General features: G+C 37.0%; 2 long non-coding RNA genes across 3 annotated transcripts in view; both read left to right on the top strand.

The window, feature by feature from the left end:
• The first annotated feature begins 2,274 nt into the window (after nucleotides 1–2,274).
• Nucleotides 2,275–16,346, top strand: part of LOC136257936 (uncharacterized) — a 115,360-nt gene continuing 101,288 nt past the window's right edge. Inside the window, exons 1-2 of the long non-coding RNA XR_010702337.1 lie at nucleotides 2,275–2,399; nucleotides 3,247–3,353. This is a non-coding gene — a long non-coding RNA (uncharacterized lncRNA). The remainder of the gene's footprint in view (nucleotides 2,400–3,246; nucleotides 3,354–16,346) is intronic.
• On the top strand, nucleotides 7,075–15,110 carry LOC136257955 (uncharacterized). Of its 2 annotated transcripts, none has more exons than XR_010702453.1 (5): nucleotides 7,075–7,524; nucleotides 8,615–8,705; nucleotides 8,848–8,910; nucleotides 9,657–9,711; nucleotides 14,604–15,110. It is a non-coding gene; the product is annotated as an uncharacterized lncRNA (long non-coding RNA). The 2 variants fall into 2 exon arrangements; XR_010702455.1 differs by lacking the exon at nucleotides 7,075–7,524 and adding an exon at nucleotides 7,570–8,530.

Below are 16,346 nucleotides of genomic sequence, written 5' to 3'. Positions count from 1 at the left end.
ATATAGATCTGGGATCATGCCACTCACAGAGAATTATTTATGACAATGAATTTGGATTTACTACTATAAAGTAGTTATCACAAAATAAATTGAGTTCTGGATGCAACTTAATATGGAAATAGTGAATTGGAAGGAAGGAAATAATGTGGACTTCAATCTGCATACCAAAAAATATTGCTTCTCAACTCTAGTAGCTAAGATCATAGTGGAAATAATTACATTCATGACTCTTACAACTAGTTCCGTCATCAGAATTATGTGTAATATCTAATATGCTCAATAACTATGCCAACATGTAGCTGAGTGCCTTTGAGCTATACTTTTGTGCCACAGAAAGACCCACAAATATCAATACCAGGCCTGCATGCATCAAATTAAATATGCCAGCATAATAAAACTGGAGTGCTATGCCAGCATAATTCTATATAACATAATAGGTGGATATTTCAAGCTATGGAACTTAATTCCATGAAAATAGATTGATTACTACCTAATAGAGCAGTCAGTGGAAACTGCAAACTGCAATAATAGCACTTAAATGCATTGTACATAGCTCCTTAGATTGATATACTCTCTAATATATAGAATAGTCACTTTGTAGTGAAATACTCTAATAGAGCGTTCACTGATTAAAATGTTCAAAGATTATTATAAGAAATGTTATTAACCTAGGAGCATAATGTAAGCATAATGGGAGTACTGAACAGCACAATAGGTGGAAATTTTGGGAAATTCCTAAAAGCATTTTATATTTGACTCAGGTGGCAGGCCTATATCGCACAAATGTTTAGGAACATAATATTATACTCTCTTTGTCATGACATCACATACTTGTCACAATGATGTATTACACCGGTATAGAGCTATATAGCTAACTTTTGAATTATAATATGACATTGCACATACATACACAAAGTATAGACAAATGAGATGAGAAGTGTACTATTAGCTATATCTAAACCAGTTGTGTTTTCTAACCCTCTCATGATCATGGAAAGTATACAACAAGTTTGTAGCTTCTGTTGAAAAATGAATCTGTGCAGTGGTCACCACATGCATACAAGTACAGCATACCTAAGAGCTGGCAAAGACAAAAGGGTAGGAGGTCACTATAATTATAATGATAGTGTTAATACACTAAACATTATTACATCTATAAGTAATCTAAATCTGAAACAAAATTTTAAAATCACCAACATCAGCACTGATCATGGTCCATAGCTACACCCAGGATATAATACATCTATACAGCACCATCACAACATGCAATGTTGACTTTAAAATTATTCACTACATCATGGTACTAACTAGTATAGTTAGCTAATATTATTTAGAGGATCTTGATTGTTCATGTGCATGACTCATTTGTCATTCACATGAACAATGGTTAACATGTATAGTATACAGGCATGGTTAACATGTATAGTATATGAACTTGGTTAACATGTATAGTATATGAACTTGCTATATGATGCCCTGCATATAGCTAGAATGAATTGACAGCTTCAAATTCTATATACATGAACGCTTTGCAAATGTCCCATGCACAGATGTTCAGTCAAGAAAACTGGACACATGAAACCGATCAATAAAGGAGGGATAATTATCCCAGATTCCTCGTGCATATTGGAGTTACAATCATTATAAGTATTATGGCTAATAGCTATACAGGGTAGCTGTTGCGAATCTCCTGACTCTGAATCACTAGCTATGGCACAATATTACTGTGCAATATACTGACTCAATATAGCTAGCTATACTCACCTCACTAATTGTAGCTATACAGCTGTTACAAAATTAATGTACTCAACACCATATTAAGCACTGGAAGAAGCACAAGGCTTTAATCATACTGGAGCTTGTGCATGCTTGACAATTCACATGCATCTGGAGCTAACCAATGATAAACATTTGCTGAAAGATCAGACCTCACATGAAATGACTGAAAAGTGAAGTTTCGATTAACTCAATCAGTATGGCAGGCTGGCCTGGTATGTGGTAGCTTTTATCAGTGGCCATGAAAATGCATATTTTCACAGGACATCATATTCATCATGAAAACTGATGAAAACTCATTTAAAAATTAGCTAGCTATAATTTTCAAGTGAACATGCACTGAACTAGACATATAAAATATTATATTATGAACTTTAGCATATTCATTGCATGAGTTTCATGATGAATGTCCTAATGTGATCCATGACCACTGCTACCAACAAAACTTTCAAAGGTTGTTCATTGGTTCAAGCATATGGATCAAGTCAGCTCCAATAGTGTCACGTGCTGGCACGTGCGCATCAATCCGATTGATCCAAACTGACTCGAATCCAAAGGATTGACGAACTGTGGCCTCCAATAGTCGCGTTGCGTTTACTTGTGGAATATGTGTTTTGTATCAGGTAAGATCACTTGTGTGCTTGTGTATATGTCGCTCGTGTTTGTTTTTCGGATCTAATTTCGCGATGTTTTTAAGGGTCTGGTAGTGTTTATAACTCGCACGAGCTATTTCTTTATGATAACTCACACGAGATTTCATTGTTACAGTGTTGTGACATTTTCTTGTAATATTCTATATAGTGCCTACTACGCTGCATGAGTGTAAAGCCGTTCATCCAGCCAGTGGATTAAAATTCTCTGTTTCCCGTCCTGGACTCAGGCATATTTTCATGCAGACGGGCGGTCCGTTTCCATTATTTCATTACAATATTGGCAGCTTTTCAAGCCATTATTTGCCTGGCAAAACTAAAAAGCTGCATAAAAGCATGCTTAAGCTTGTTCTTTCCTTTTTAAGTTGCAAAATAGCACAAACGTGAATTCTGTACTGACGTGATAGACTGATATCGCTGCTGACACGTGAGCTGAAAATGTTTCAAGATAGAGTCTGTCAGTATGCAATAATAACCGGAAAATAATGGAAGAATACGGAGTAATGGAATAATTTAGAGCTGACAGTAACCAGATGCCGGCGGTGAACGGGAAACAGAGAATTTATTTGGATTGGCCTTACTCTGATTGACATAGTAAGTCTCAGTAACCAAAGATATTGTTTTTCTATCCATAGTTTCTTAGTAATGTTGCTGGAGGATCAAGTAGTTGTTTATTTGTTTAATACTGTCAAATTTATTTGGCTCTTATGCTCACAAGTTGTTATGTACAATCTATGTGTAACTGTACATGTGTGCTACGTGTGTCTGTATCTTGTGAATTAAATATCTCTGTTTAGTATGTATGTTTAATATTTTATAGATACTTTCATGAGAAGCCAGACCAATAATGCGGCAGACATTAGCTAGGCCAGTAGCTAATGTACTGGCAAGATGTTATAGCCGGAGAAGCTTCTACTAATAGTCAAGGTGTGAGTGTGTGTGTGTGTGTGTGTGTGTGTGTGTGTGTGTGTGTGTGTGTGTGTGTGTGTGTGTATTAGTACATGTGTAGCTGTAACATCACTGGGTTTCTAGGGATACAAATGCCATCTGTTCATGTCTCACTGAGTGGGTGAAGGTTCAGGTTGGACCTCCCTTCACCTGAGACATGGTATAGCCTCCTGATAGTTGAATCCCAGGAGATGTACTGACTTGTCCCAATGCTGGTTCACTGGGAAGCCACAGTGACTGAAGGAGTTGCTTTGCCTCATGTGTATGTGTGTGCAAGTGTGTGTGCTTGTGTGCAAGTGTGTGTGTGCTTGCGCACGCGCGAGTGTGTGCGTGTCCCTAACCCTCACCTATGAGGCATGGTACAGCATTCTATAGCCTCTGTATTGAGTTGCGATTGTTCAGGCATTAGTATTTAGTTTCAGTTAAAATTCAGCAACTGTAAAAGTGCTTAGATGCTCTGAAGACACATTTTGGTTTGGTTATAAATGTAATACTGCACCTGTTTCACTGCCCATGAAAGTCCCTATTATAGCTTTGACTAAATTTTTAATGATGACAGTGTTCCTAGAGACCGTTTTAGCCCCCAACAATTTGTGTGACTTTCCTAGCTAAATTCTACATGTGTATACTCTTAAATTTACTTCTTAATAACAGTGCAAAGTTAAAGTTCCATGTTTGATTGTGCTATAGCAATAGGTCATCATCTGATCATGTCCTACTCCCACTTGGTACACCGCGTTACTGTGATATACGTGACTGGGCCTGCGAAAACAGGGCAAGTGGGCACATGATTTTTGCCTTTTTCAAACATCCTTGGTTCATAACTTTTAATGCTATTACACTATGGCAATGGCATGTTTAGCCCGTAGTAAGCATTTAATTGGCTTTATGATGCAAGTTACAGAATGCAAATATTCTGTTCCAATGACCTGTTATGTGACAGGGTGTAGTTTGTGCCCACGTGCCCTGTTTTTCACAGTCCTGGTCACATATTTGTCATTGATCACACATCACACATCGTAGTCTGCATGATACATGTGCATATGAAAGCGAGTGTTCGCAAAAATTGCATACCTTAAAAAATACAATCAACTTCACAACACTACCAGCCAGTACATTAGTTTTTATTTTATCATTTACAGTAATTATTATTGGAATTCAATTGATTATGTAACATGGTATGTGTTATGACATCATGCCTTACCCTGGTGTACAGTACAGTTAATATTTCCTTTCAAACACACAACTGTTATGTAAATCTCTTTAACTAGCTAATCTAATCTTGTTGGTTGTTCTACAACTAGAATTAAAGTACTTTGCGTTGGCGAGATCAAAGCGAAAAGAGTGCTCTATTTTCCGTAACGTATTCAAGTATGCTATATTTTCCATTTGCGTCACAATAAAGTACAGTTGTGGAAAATAAAGAACAGTTACGCATTGATTGGAAAATAAATACGAAAACAAGATCTCGTGCTAATCGCCAAAAGTAGCCAAAAATATACTATTTGCTTGTATTACTACCACAACTGTACTACATAGACACTTACCGATTGTCTGATGGCTGAAAACCGATGCGGTTCGAATTCACGAAACGAGCGCTCCAACTAAGATGACAAGAAAGCATTCTAAACCAGTTAAAGCACCGCTATGCTTGTACAATATGAAAATAAAAGTACTCGGGCATGGTTTCGTGCTATATTAGTCTTTCACCCACGTCTTTGTGCTTTTATTTCCATATTGTACGTGCGGCGGTACTTTAACTAGTATTTAGACTATATGAACACTGACCAATAGTCTGACCACTGAAAATGAAGTAGTTTGAGTATTCAAGATAAATGATCCATAAGACATGCAACTATATAATGTTTGGTTGAAACATCTCCTCTGTGTGTGTGTGCATGCATGCGTGTGTGTGGGTGTGTGTGTGTGAAAAATACTGTACAGTGCCTTGGGTGTATTGAGACTAATTCATATTGGTCTCTACTCTCCAGTACTCTCCAGACATGGGGCCAAGTACACGAGTACTTATACTTAAGTACACTTAAGTACAAGTTTGAAAGTACTTGAAATACTTTCATACTTAATGCAATGTACTTGTACTTATACTCAAGTATTTTGCCAAGTACTTGTATGTACTGGAGTACTTAAAATACTTGTAAGTACTTGTAAATACTTTAAGTACCGCAAACATTGTAGTTTGTACCCATAATTCTGTTGTAATAAAAACAATGCTGTTATTTTAATTGAGAGTTGAAGAGAATGGTTGACCAAAACCTGAAAGTACCTGCTGTCCTAAAATACGTAGCTTGTGATTCCTAAAGTTTGAGTCTGTAAGGTTAAGTGCAACCACTGTAAGGAGTAGTTTGTTGAATTGGTGGTAAGAAAGTATTATTTATAGTGCATGCATTCTTCTATGCCAGACATCACTACTTGTGAAGAAGACAACTCAACTACTGTAACTGAAATTACTTTACATGCTGAACTGGATGACTACTTGGAAACCCCATGTGTACCGGAAAAAAAAAATCAATCCTGTAAACTTTTTGGAAAGATTATCGCAAAGCAATATATATCCTTACCTTTCCATTGTGGCAAAAGATGTTCTTTCAGTACCTGTATCATTTATCCCAATTAAGGGGTTATTTAGCAGCGTAGGAAAAGAATTTAAGACTTAACATTAATTTATAAATTTTAGGATTACTGTGCAGTGTGCTAGTTCTGTGAATACAAAAACTGTACTTTGCATGTTTGTACCTCAAGCTTAACTTATTATGGACGGCTACATAAACTGTGCTATAGGAAAATGTACTGTACTTGTACTTTACTTAAGTACTCTTGTGATTTCAGTTGGAGTACGTACTTGTACTTTGAAAACTCAAAAGTACTTGTACTTACTACAGTACATTTAAATGTACTTGGCCCCATGTCTGCTATCCTCATGCGGTATTTTCCATTAATGGTATTTCAAAAGTAATAAAAACAGTACTACCGTACTGTATGATGATAATCATAAGGCTTTATAGTATAGAGTATTTTTCTACAAGGTAGCTGTATGTGTACTTTGGTAGAGTTGAACTGTTTCACTGTATTGACACAATGACGAGATTTACTGATGAATTAGTCTCTATGTTTACATGTTGTGTGTTGCCTTGTGGCTTTGCTAGTTAGGGTGATGAGAACACAAGGTTTTAAATGGTGGAACACACTTGTAGTGCTCACTTAAGTTTATGTACACTGTGTTTTAATACTATTTAAACGTAGAGTTGTGAGTTATAAGCTGAAGATTGTTCAATGTGGTTTGCAGTGTGCTACTGTAAAAACTGAAGGACTAGTTTTGATTTAAGCAATTTTAATAGTTACACATTGTGTAAGTACAAGTAGTAACACAAAGTTGCATATTGCTGCAAACACCCTTAAGGCTGTGGACTTGGAATTTGATGTCACTTCAGTTCAAGACGTGCCTTTTTGTCAACCATGGCAGCTTCAATGCATGCACCATGGACTTTATTTTGAGCTCCTTTTTGTCCTAATTCTTTCTCTCTACTCTATACCATGTAAGGTGTTGTTATGTCGTAACAAGTCATGGCTACAGTACTGTTTATAATGAGAATAGTGTGTAATTTCCATAGTAACTGGATTGCACTTGTCATACTGCCCTTCACTAGTAACAGTGTATAACAGGTGGTAGATAACTGATGATGAAGTGACATAGTCACTTTGTGCTGTTTAGTAATTGTTATCAGGGGATATATTCAGTCACACACCAACCAGTTGTTATAATGTGTCTGGTGTCTTCTGGTGTGGTATGTACTGGTTAGTAGTTACCAGTAATGAATCATGTTGTTACAAAATGTGACCGGATCTGCAAAAATCCGACATAATGCCTAAATTTACAGTATAAAGCACTGAATACATTGGGTGAAATACTTGTGTATTATTGTCATAAATTTTTGAACGCTCTTTCTTAGTGAAGGAAGGGACTAACAATAAAACCCTGGATATCATCTTGTTCGCCTGCTCAAGAGGAGTTGTTTCGTTGCAGTAGACCCAAGGATACGGAAGTTATGAGCATTTGTTTACATCACGTCAAAGTGATCGTACGTGATTGATTTTTCTTCACGGATTTTGCCTTTTTATGCAGTGAAGAAAGGTGAGTAAAGGAACAACTTACCCAGTAATTGATTCCCCTGTTCATGGCAAACATGATTGTGAAAATATTAACCCCGTACCTCAATCCATTGGTAAGTTACAACGGTTTTTGTACGCGCCTGTAATTTATTTTCCCTATACTTGCTGTATAAATCGATTTTTCTGTTGTTGCTACTTTGTAGGGCTGTAACTCCTAAAGTTATTGGCATAAGAGGCTTGGGTTTTCGTAGATCCGGTCACAAATGTAAGCACACAAGTGTATAAATAAAACAAGTTGATGTTGTGCTACTTCTAAAAGCCAGGCAGTAGTATAGTTGGAAATATATTTAACTAAGGCTTCTGTTTTGTAGTAGCTAATGCAATTATGCATGCATAGTTAGTGTAATTTCAGATTGGTGAATTATTTCATAATTGTCTGCAATATATGCATTGCTAAGGAAGAGCATTTCGAACAAACTGCTTTCAACAACTTATTAACCACAGAAATATCTTCTCAACAGTTTTATAGTTTGTCTATATAGTGTTTTGCAAATTCTCCACAAAACCTCAACGCTGCCCTTCATTTTCGTTCGCATACGTAGGAACACACCCCTTTCGAGTCGAAGCGATGCATATTTCCTAGTAGCCTAAGAGGCCTGCTATGGTGTTTTTCGGTAGTTAAATACATGAAGAGACCAATGGGAAGGTGGTTCACGAAGTTTATAGAGAGTCGCTACACCCGTATTTCAAACCGGCAAAATGAAACCACCTAGTGCAAATGCTCGAGTTTAATATGGGCTTCATTTAGTGTTTAATTTCATAGGCTGACTGCTTTTACCACCAAAACGATTTGCTCATGTGGGTGCGTACGGACAAACATAGATAGGTACACGCACATGTTTTTATGAAAAGAATTTCAGTAAACCAATTAAGTGCGCGCCCACAGCTGGCCTTTTGGTCAGCTGTGGGCACGCAAAAAATGCATTTGAGTTGAGACCATAGAAATCAGCAACAGTGAAATAAGGGAGGTCAGTTATAGACTATTTTTCCTTATCCTGAATGGTGACTTGTTATTATTACTACTAATAGCCACACTGTTATCTAACACACAGGGTGGAAAATACACACAGGATGAGTTCAAGTCAGGGACCTGGTGATATATGGAGCTATGTACATAACATTTAATGGAAGATGTGTATCTTGGTAAGCTGTTTTGTGTTTGTTTGAAGAAGTTTAGTTTGGTAGTCTACCCCCTGTATAGCATATAAAGTTATTGCAGCATTAGATTTTTGACTGTGTCAATTTTCAGCCTGGCCACTTTCTAATGTTTCAATTCTCCTTGTAGTTGATTTCAGCATAACATAACAGCACAGATGTCTCACATGTAATGAAGAGAAAATTGTTACTGGTGAGTATTAATTAGAGAATTCCTGAATATGTATATACATGTTGTAGTGTTTGTGGTTTGGTCACATATCAGAATAAGTTCAATCCCAACACCTCAGTTAGTCTGGCACAACCATTCCCTTGTCGTAAGGCTATGCTGAGGATCTGACTATGCTAGACTAGACCTCAATATCAATATCAAGTCTAATAATGTGAATTACATGTCATATTGTATGTGTCTCACAAACCTTCCTAAATGACATTACCACGTTAAGAAGCAAGTGCTCAATTCTGTCATAAACAACAACAACAATAGTCATATGTTGAGTAGCTTTGCCAAAGATTGAAGCCACAACTGAAAGGGTACATAGCTCATTACAATACTGAAGATTTCCAAATCCTTGCAACATGCAGAGAGCATAATATTATTCATAGTTCACTTTGTCACTTATTGTCTTTTTCACAAAGGCAATGCTGTGAATGATTAGGTGATACTGCATTTTTACAGCCCAGGGAAGTGACCATGAATGTTCTGTAGTGACTTTCTCCTCTGCCCATTAAACTGCATAGCATTAACTGACAGCAATTATAACATTTAAGGTAGTCACTTTAGCACATTAGCATGTTATTGTTAGTTACAGACATTTCTGAGATGCAGACAGTGGGTATATACCAGACCACCCAGATAAGAAAAGTTCCACTGTACTTTACATATGAATCATGCCCCTAGTGATGTGCCTGTTGTCATGACAACATGTCTTGCTATAGGATGGCACCTGAAATGGTTGCAGTAGAGAAGACAAGATCACCTTGTTACCAATGGGTAAGTGTTTGTGTTTGTTTACCATATTTACTCATTTTGTGTGCACCTTTAAATAGTACCACAGTGTGGTACTACTATTTGAAGGGTTTTATCCTTGTTTATGAAAATAATTTTAATAGTACCAGACCCTCGAATAGTACCGTACTGTAATTTAAATACTCATTACTAGTGTTCTCATACCTGTAGTATTAATCCGAAGTGTCCTGGTGAACTTAAAGCCCACAATCATGCTCACGCCCCATGCAATCATTATGCAACTCAAATGCTACAAGAAAAGTGGAAAATAAATTGTAAAAATGTATTAATTACCTAGCAACCGAGGGGAAAAGAAGCCACCTAAAAGGTAAACAACAACCTTTAGACTCCCTCCTTGTACTTTCATCTCACCCAAACTTCAATATACCACCAACTCAACTTGAATGTACATCTCAGTATGAGAAGTTCCACTATATAGGCATCCTAATAAATGACACACACGAACACTAGTGCACACAGATGCTTGCGTGCGCACACACACACACACACACACACACACACACACACACACACACACACACACACACACACACACAGAGCAAATGTGAAGGCTTTGGTTGCCATATACACATTCGTAGAAACACTTGTGCACTACTGAGGAGACAAGAGTCAGTATTGGTAAATCCTTTAGGTGAGCAAGACTGGTATCCCACATATACGATCATCCGCATAATATGTGGACATCATTAACTACACCTCATCACATAACAGGTCGTATCTCAGTACCTAATGGAATATCTGTAACTTGTAATGTATAGCCAAATGGTAGGCTAATAAGAGCATAGCAACATATAGTGTAATGGTTTAAACAATATGGACTTAGCTCAGAGGAGATGTCCTTTAATTACAGAGGTGTGGTTAACATGTTAACAAGTGATCTGATTGGTTAATTGTTTGGTGTACATTTTGACTGGAATAGTACTACTAACTATTGTAAGATAGAAGCCATATTCATAACTTCTAGAATGAGCCGACAAGGTTTCTACGCGATTTAGTGACCCAATGACGATGTTGGTGAACGCTACTCACATCATCAGAGGGGCGCTAAATAGCCTAGAAACCGATGTTAGCTCATTCTAAGTAGTTAGAAAGTTTCATTGAGCGAAGCAGGCAAAGAAAGATTGAGAGAAAGTGGCACTGTGGGTATACTAGCATCGAGATTTATCCTTTGAGGTGTCAGCACCACACCATAGTAGCTACTATGCTTGGATGAGCACCGATGACACTTGTCTAGTACAGAAAGTAAGCTATAACAAGTGGAAAAATGGCTGCTAGCATGGAGAGATACCCTTTGAGTTTATTAATTGTGTCAGTGCACACTAACATTGCAGCATGGTGTATAGTAGCTGTGCTGAAGCGGTGTGTCGGCTCGTTCTAAGTAGTTTAGAAACTTTGTCTGAGTGAAGCAAGTACAGAAAGAGTGAAAGAAACTAGCAAACTGGCATCAAGATCCACTTTTTGAGTTGATGGTGTCAGCACCACAACTTGTGGCACTAGTGCATTAGCCCAAATGATGCGTGTCTTGTCCAGAAAGTAAGCTAACAGTAAGGATATTGTGTATTTGGCTTTGCCAATGCTCGTTTGATCAGTGTAGTAAACAACCATGAGCTAGGCCTTAGGTTACTTAGTAACCCTGCTACAGGTTTCTATTGGATTTAATACCCTCATTAAGCCTCTAGACATCAAAGGAAATTATGTGTAAATTTTGTAATCATACAGTAACACAACAGTACTGTAGGATTTTTATTCTGCCAAAAAGTATTAACCAAAGGCCAACTATCCTTCACAACAGCTTGGCAGTGTGGTTAGGCATCGTCAAGCCCAAACATGTATAACTGACCAACAAACTGATGCTTTCACCGATGCACAGGTATATACATTTATTCACTGTATCAGCTTAAGACAAATAATCTGAGTGTAATAAAAAAAGTAAATCTAAAGTGGTTATACGGGTACTATAATGTTTGCTGCATGGAAACAGCTCCTGTGTCTTACTTCTTGTAACAAAAGTAACACTCCTATAGATTGGTGTGGAAGTGGTGCAATCATTGCATGCATCAATCAGTATCAGATGCAATACCAAAGTCAGTAAGTAGAGTAAAGATCATACTGTATACGCTGTACTAAAATCAGTTTTTACTAGGAGATGGTAATAATTTTGCTAGCTGAGGATGTATTGATGGATAGTATCAGAGATTTTTCTAGAAAATAAATTGAGGGGGGGCAATCCAAGTTTTTCAGAAATTGAGGGGGGGAGAACTTAAATTAGGCTAAATCACCTGTTTACTCAGGCTGGTTGAGGCAGAGTTCGGGGGGGGGGGGGGGATTATTTTCAGGAGGGGCAAAATGCCCCTTTGCCTCCCTCCCACCCCCCCCTAGAAAATCCCTGATAGTATACATCATGCTAGTATTCCAAAAATTCTTGTGTCCATTACAGAGAGGTTACACTGTAATACAATATGGATTACTATGACTTGACTATACATACATCAACAGTGACACATTTGAACACCCATGTGCCAAGTTACAAGTTACAAATTAGTGAATTTGTTCAGATAGATAAAGACCCGAGCTCAATTAGATTACTCTAATAGAACATACACTAACATTGTAAACATGTAACAAAGACTCTAATAGAACAGTCACATCAACTGTTCAGATAATGTGTGTGTGTACATGCGCACGTGAGTATTGTTTTTGTGTACAAAGCTACAGATATTCCATTAGGTACTGAGATATGACATGAGGTGTAGTTTAGTGATGTCCACGTGGCTGGTTATATCATAGTGGATAATATGTGGGGTACTAGTCCTGTCCCAAGGAGGATTTACCTTATCACCTTGGTAGTGCACAAATGTCCCTATGTTTCTTAGGGCTGAGCGATACTGCCATTTTAGTATCACGATCGATACTAAAAGTCACTATTCACGATACTGAATAGTTAATGATACTTATAAATAAGTCAATCATAGCTGGTGCCACATAGTGTATTGCTCAGCATTCCTGCAGGAAGTCCTTATAGGTGATAGCAAACTAGCCACTATCATCCTTGTTTCAGTAACAGTTATTGTAACACATGCTTTGTGGTTGTTATGGTGTTCACACCTCTCTGCAGGGGGTAACCAGATGGGTGGACTTTATCATTTACAAGGATTCTTAGCCAACTACTGCAAACAAATGGATTTTTAATGACAGTAATGTACAGGCGTGGTATCACGATAGTTAATAACAAAATATCGCGATATCGATACTTTCAAAATATCGCGATATATCGCTAAAACGGTAGTATTGCTCAGCCCTAATGTTTCTGTGGTGTGAATACAGCAACTAAAGTCTTCACAATCGCTGTGGGTGTGCATGCGTGAGTGTATGAGTTTGTGTGTCTGTGTACGTGCATGCATTCTTGTGTATTACTTATTAAATTTTGTTAAATGTAGTATGTTTAAACAGTGGAACCTGTCATATTGAGATGTACAGTGTACATACAGCCTAAAAAGTAGCTTATGTTATAGTTAAAGCACTGCTGTTTGTGTGTACGGACAATACAGCACGAGGGAGTGTGCTGAGAGACTAATACACCACGAGGTGAAGCCAAGTGCTATGTTTGCCTCGCGGCACCCCCAAGTGCTGTATTTTTCGTACACACAAGCATAGGCAATGTTTTAAGTGTTATATTGTACTTCCTCGTCGTCTGGCTCGGAGCGATTTTCTCTAGTCATCAAATTGCTGTGATTTTTGGTGATGAGAATATCAGTAAGTATTCATATAATCTATTTCTAGTCGTAGAATGAACTAACTGGATTAGTTTGAATAGTTTTAGTGATTTACAATGTCACGCACATGATCAACCATGCTGTCTTAGTGGAGTTGTGTTTAAAGAGGTTTGTGATAGACAATCAGTAAGTATATTCCTAACCGTAGAACGAACTTGTAGGATTAGTTTAGTTGTTTTAGCAAGTTACATTGTGTTGTTTTTGCAGCATTCCTTAAATAAATTCTCCTCATAACTGTACTGTATTTGCCCAAGTGTGTTGGGAAGCAGTAAAACCCGGAATATGGAATAACGGAATCAGCAAAAGTTATATTCTTAACATTTTAATATTATTTATACTGTCTACAGCATTTCTACAATACTCACCTCATAGCAATTCCACCAAGAATGTGATCACGTTGGCAGACAACACTAAGGCGATCCTCAGGGCAATCTTTAAATAGAACAAGCACAAAACTAACCACTCTAGAATAACCTAACTACTTTCTAATACACTTTACTACACAATCGCTACAACACTATAAGTTCTTTCTGTTACACTTGCTTACACCAGCCATCACACACGAGTAACTGCCCGAATTTATTAGAATCATACTGCATAAGGTGATGGGAGCTAAACACAACACTTAACCCTTCGAGTTTATATTAAACTTGTTTGGGGATGGATAACTAATAAATATGAGGAAGGTTAGCTAAAGTAGATTATCTCAGAGTAGATTTCTAGGTGTAGGGATAGGTTAAACTTATTTGAGGGAGGCTGTTAAGACTAAAAGTTGAGTTTGAGACTGTAATTATCATTGTCTAAGTCGGTGTTGTTAAATGTTGGCGTACGTTTAGAAAAGAGTATAGGTTGCCTGTATACATAATTATTTTAGAATTCTGTATAGTACAAGTGTTTATCACATTTGTGAGTAAAATTATCATCTGTGAATGTTGAGGCAACAGATGTGCTAGGTATTTGTGTTTAATTGTTGTATCACTACAAGTGCAGCTCCCACTACTTTTGGTATGACAACAATTCCACAATATTATATTCATACAAGTTGTGATGGTACATTACATGACTGCATGTGTTCTACTGTAGTGAACAACAAGAGTTGGTAAGGATGTTACAAGAAACAAGTGGAGTCCTGAAGAACTATTACAACTAAAGATGAATTGTATTATTACATTGAAGCCAGACTGACTAGTAAGGCTGAACACATCAAGATCATCAACACTCAGTCTAAATGTCGTCAACACAAACGTCCTGCCACTCATCATAGAAGCTCTTCAGTCACCATTCCTGCTGATGGAGAGGTAGAAATTATAACAACAGTTAAACCGAAACAGTCATCCTGCCCAACTACTCTTAAGAAAAATTGTAAACTTTTGTACAGCATGAAATCTCTACAGAACACATTACAACGAGATGACCTCAGCTGGAACTAGACCATCAACTCTTCCATGTACAACATGTATGAAATATTTTGTATCTGATCATCTGTAAGATGTGTGGAATTATGTCAGTATAGTGTGATAATGTTGAAGTTGTCTAGTCATTCCCAGTATTATGTTGTGTCTTTTCATATTAACATGATTTGTTCCTTGCTCATGGTCAGAAGATTCAACTATCATACATTTCATTACATGTGTCACTCATAATGGAGAATGGTTATGACCATAACAATTTTCACAGTTAGTAGAAGTAGTTTATTACATTACATTTCAAATCATCCTGTATACAGAATACTACTTGTAGAGTCTATAGCAGTACTTTGTTGTGAATAGCAAGTACAAGTTAGTGCTAACAGATCTTGTGATATCATGTATGAATGAATTGTTAGTTGAAGAGGTGTGTAGCTATGGACTACATTAGTGATGTGCGACAATAAGTTTGCAACTATATCGATTAATCACGATAATTGCATCACGATACGATAGTTATCACGATAGTAAATCCAAATGATAAGATGCATAATGCAGCACTAATTTTACCTATTTTCTATGAATACTGGTAAAGGCACATCCTGTGTACCCGGATACATATATGTCCTGCCAAAATACAGCAAAGTTCAATCTCAGAAAACAGTTAGAATACATAATTGAATAAACAAATGAATGTTTTAATTTTTTGAGTAATCCCGGCAAGGTAAGAATGTATAATATTGGTGCTCACGATAATCACAAGCTATTATCATATCACGATAATGAACCACTGCGATACGATTATCACACTATCAATATCACTGTACATCACTAGACTACATGCAGCTGATCCTCTTCTGTTCGCATAATATGTTTATGTACGTTTTGGCTGTTACAGGTTGGGGATATTACCATTGATATTGTATGTTATATGTAATTATGCGTAGATTTTTTTGGTAGTTGGAGACTACTCTAATAGAACAGTCACTGTATAGTTTGGCATTCAAGTATAAAATAATAGTGCTCGTATAACTGATGTACAGTCAAACCTCTCTAATCCTATACTCAATGGGAGAGGTTGTTGGATTTTGAAGTCGCTTCTGTAATCTGACATTGTACAGTGTCTAGAATTATGTCAAATTATGTAGTAAATTACAGGTAAAACACACAATTTCTTTAATTTTAGAATTTGCAAGTATTAAAACTTTTAGAAACTGTTTTCTATACAAAGGTGTTGGTAAATAACATTACAGACTAAATAGGATTCTGGATTATGCAGATGTCGGATTTGAGAGATTCTACTGTGATATATGTACTGAATTGTTAGTATAAACGAAGCAACATATAAGAATTTTTTTTGTACAGGAATTTCTTTGTAGTGGTTTGTGAAGCATGTGGTTTTGTCATATTTGATTGTGGT

This window comes from Dysidea avara, chromosome 6 (assembly GCF_963678975.1).
Source record: "Dysidea avara chromosome 6, odDysAvar1.4, whole genome shotgun sequence".
Lineage (NCBI taxonomy): Eukaryota > Metazoa > Porifera > Demospongiae > Dictyoceratida > Dysideidae > Dysidea > Dysidea avara.
The sequence above is the reverse complement of the archived record's forward strand: the minus strand, read 5'-3'. Positions and strand labels throughout refer to the sequence as shown.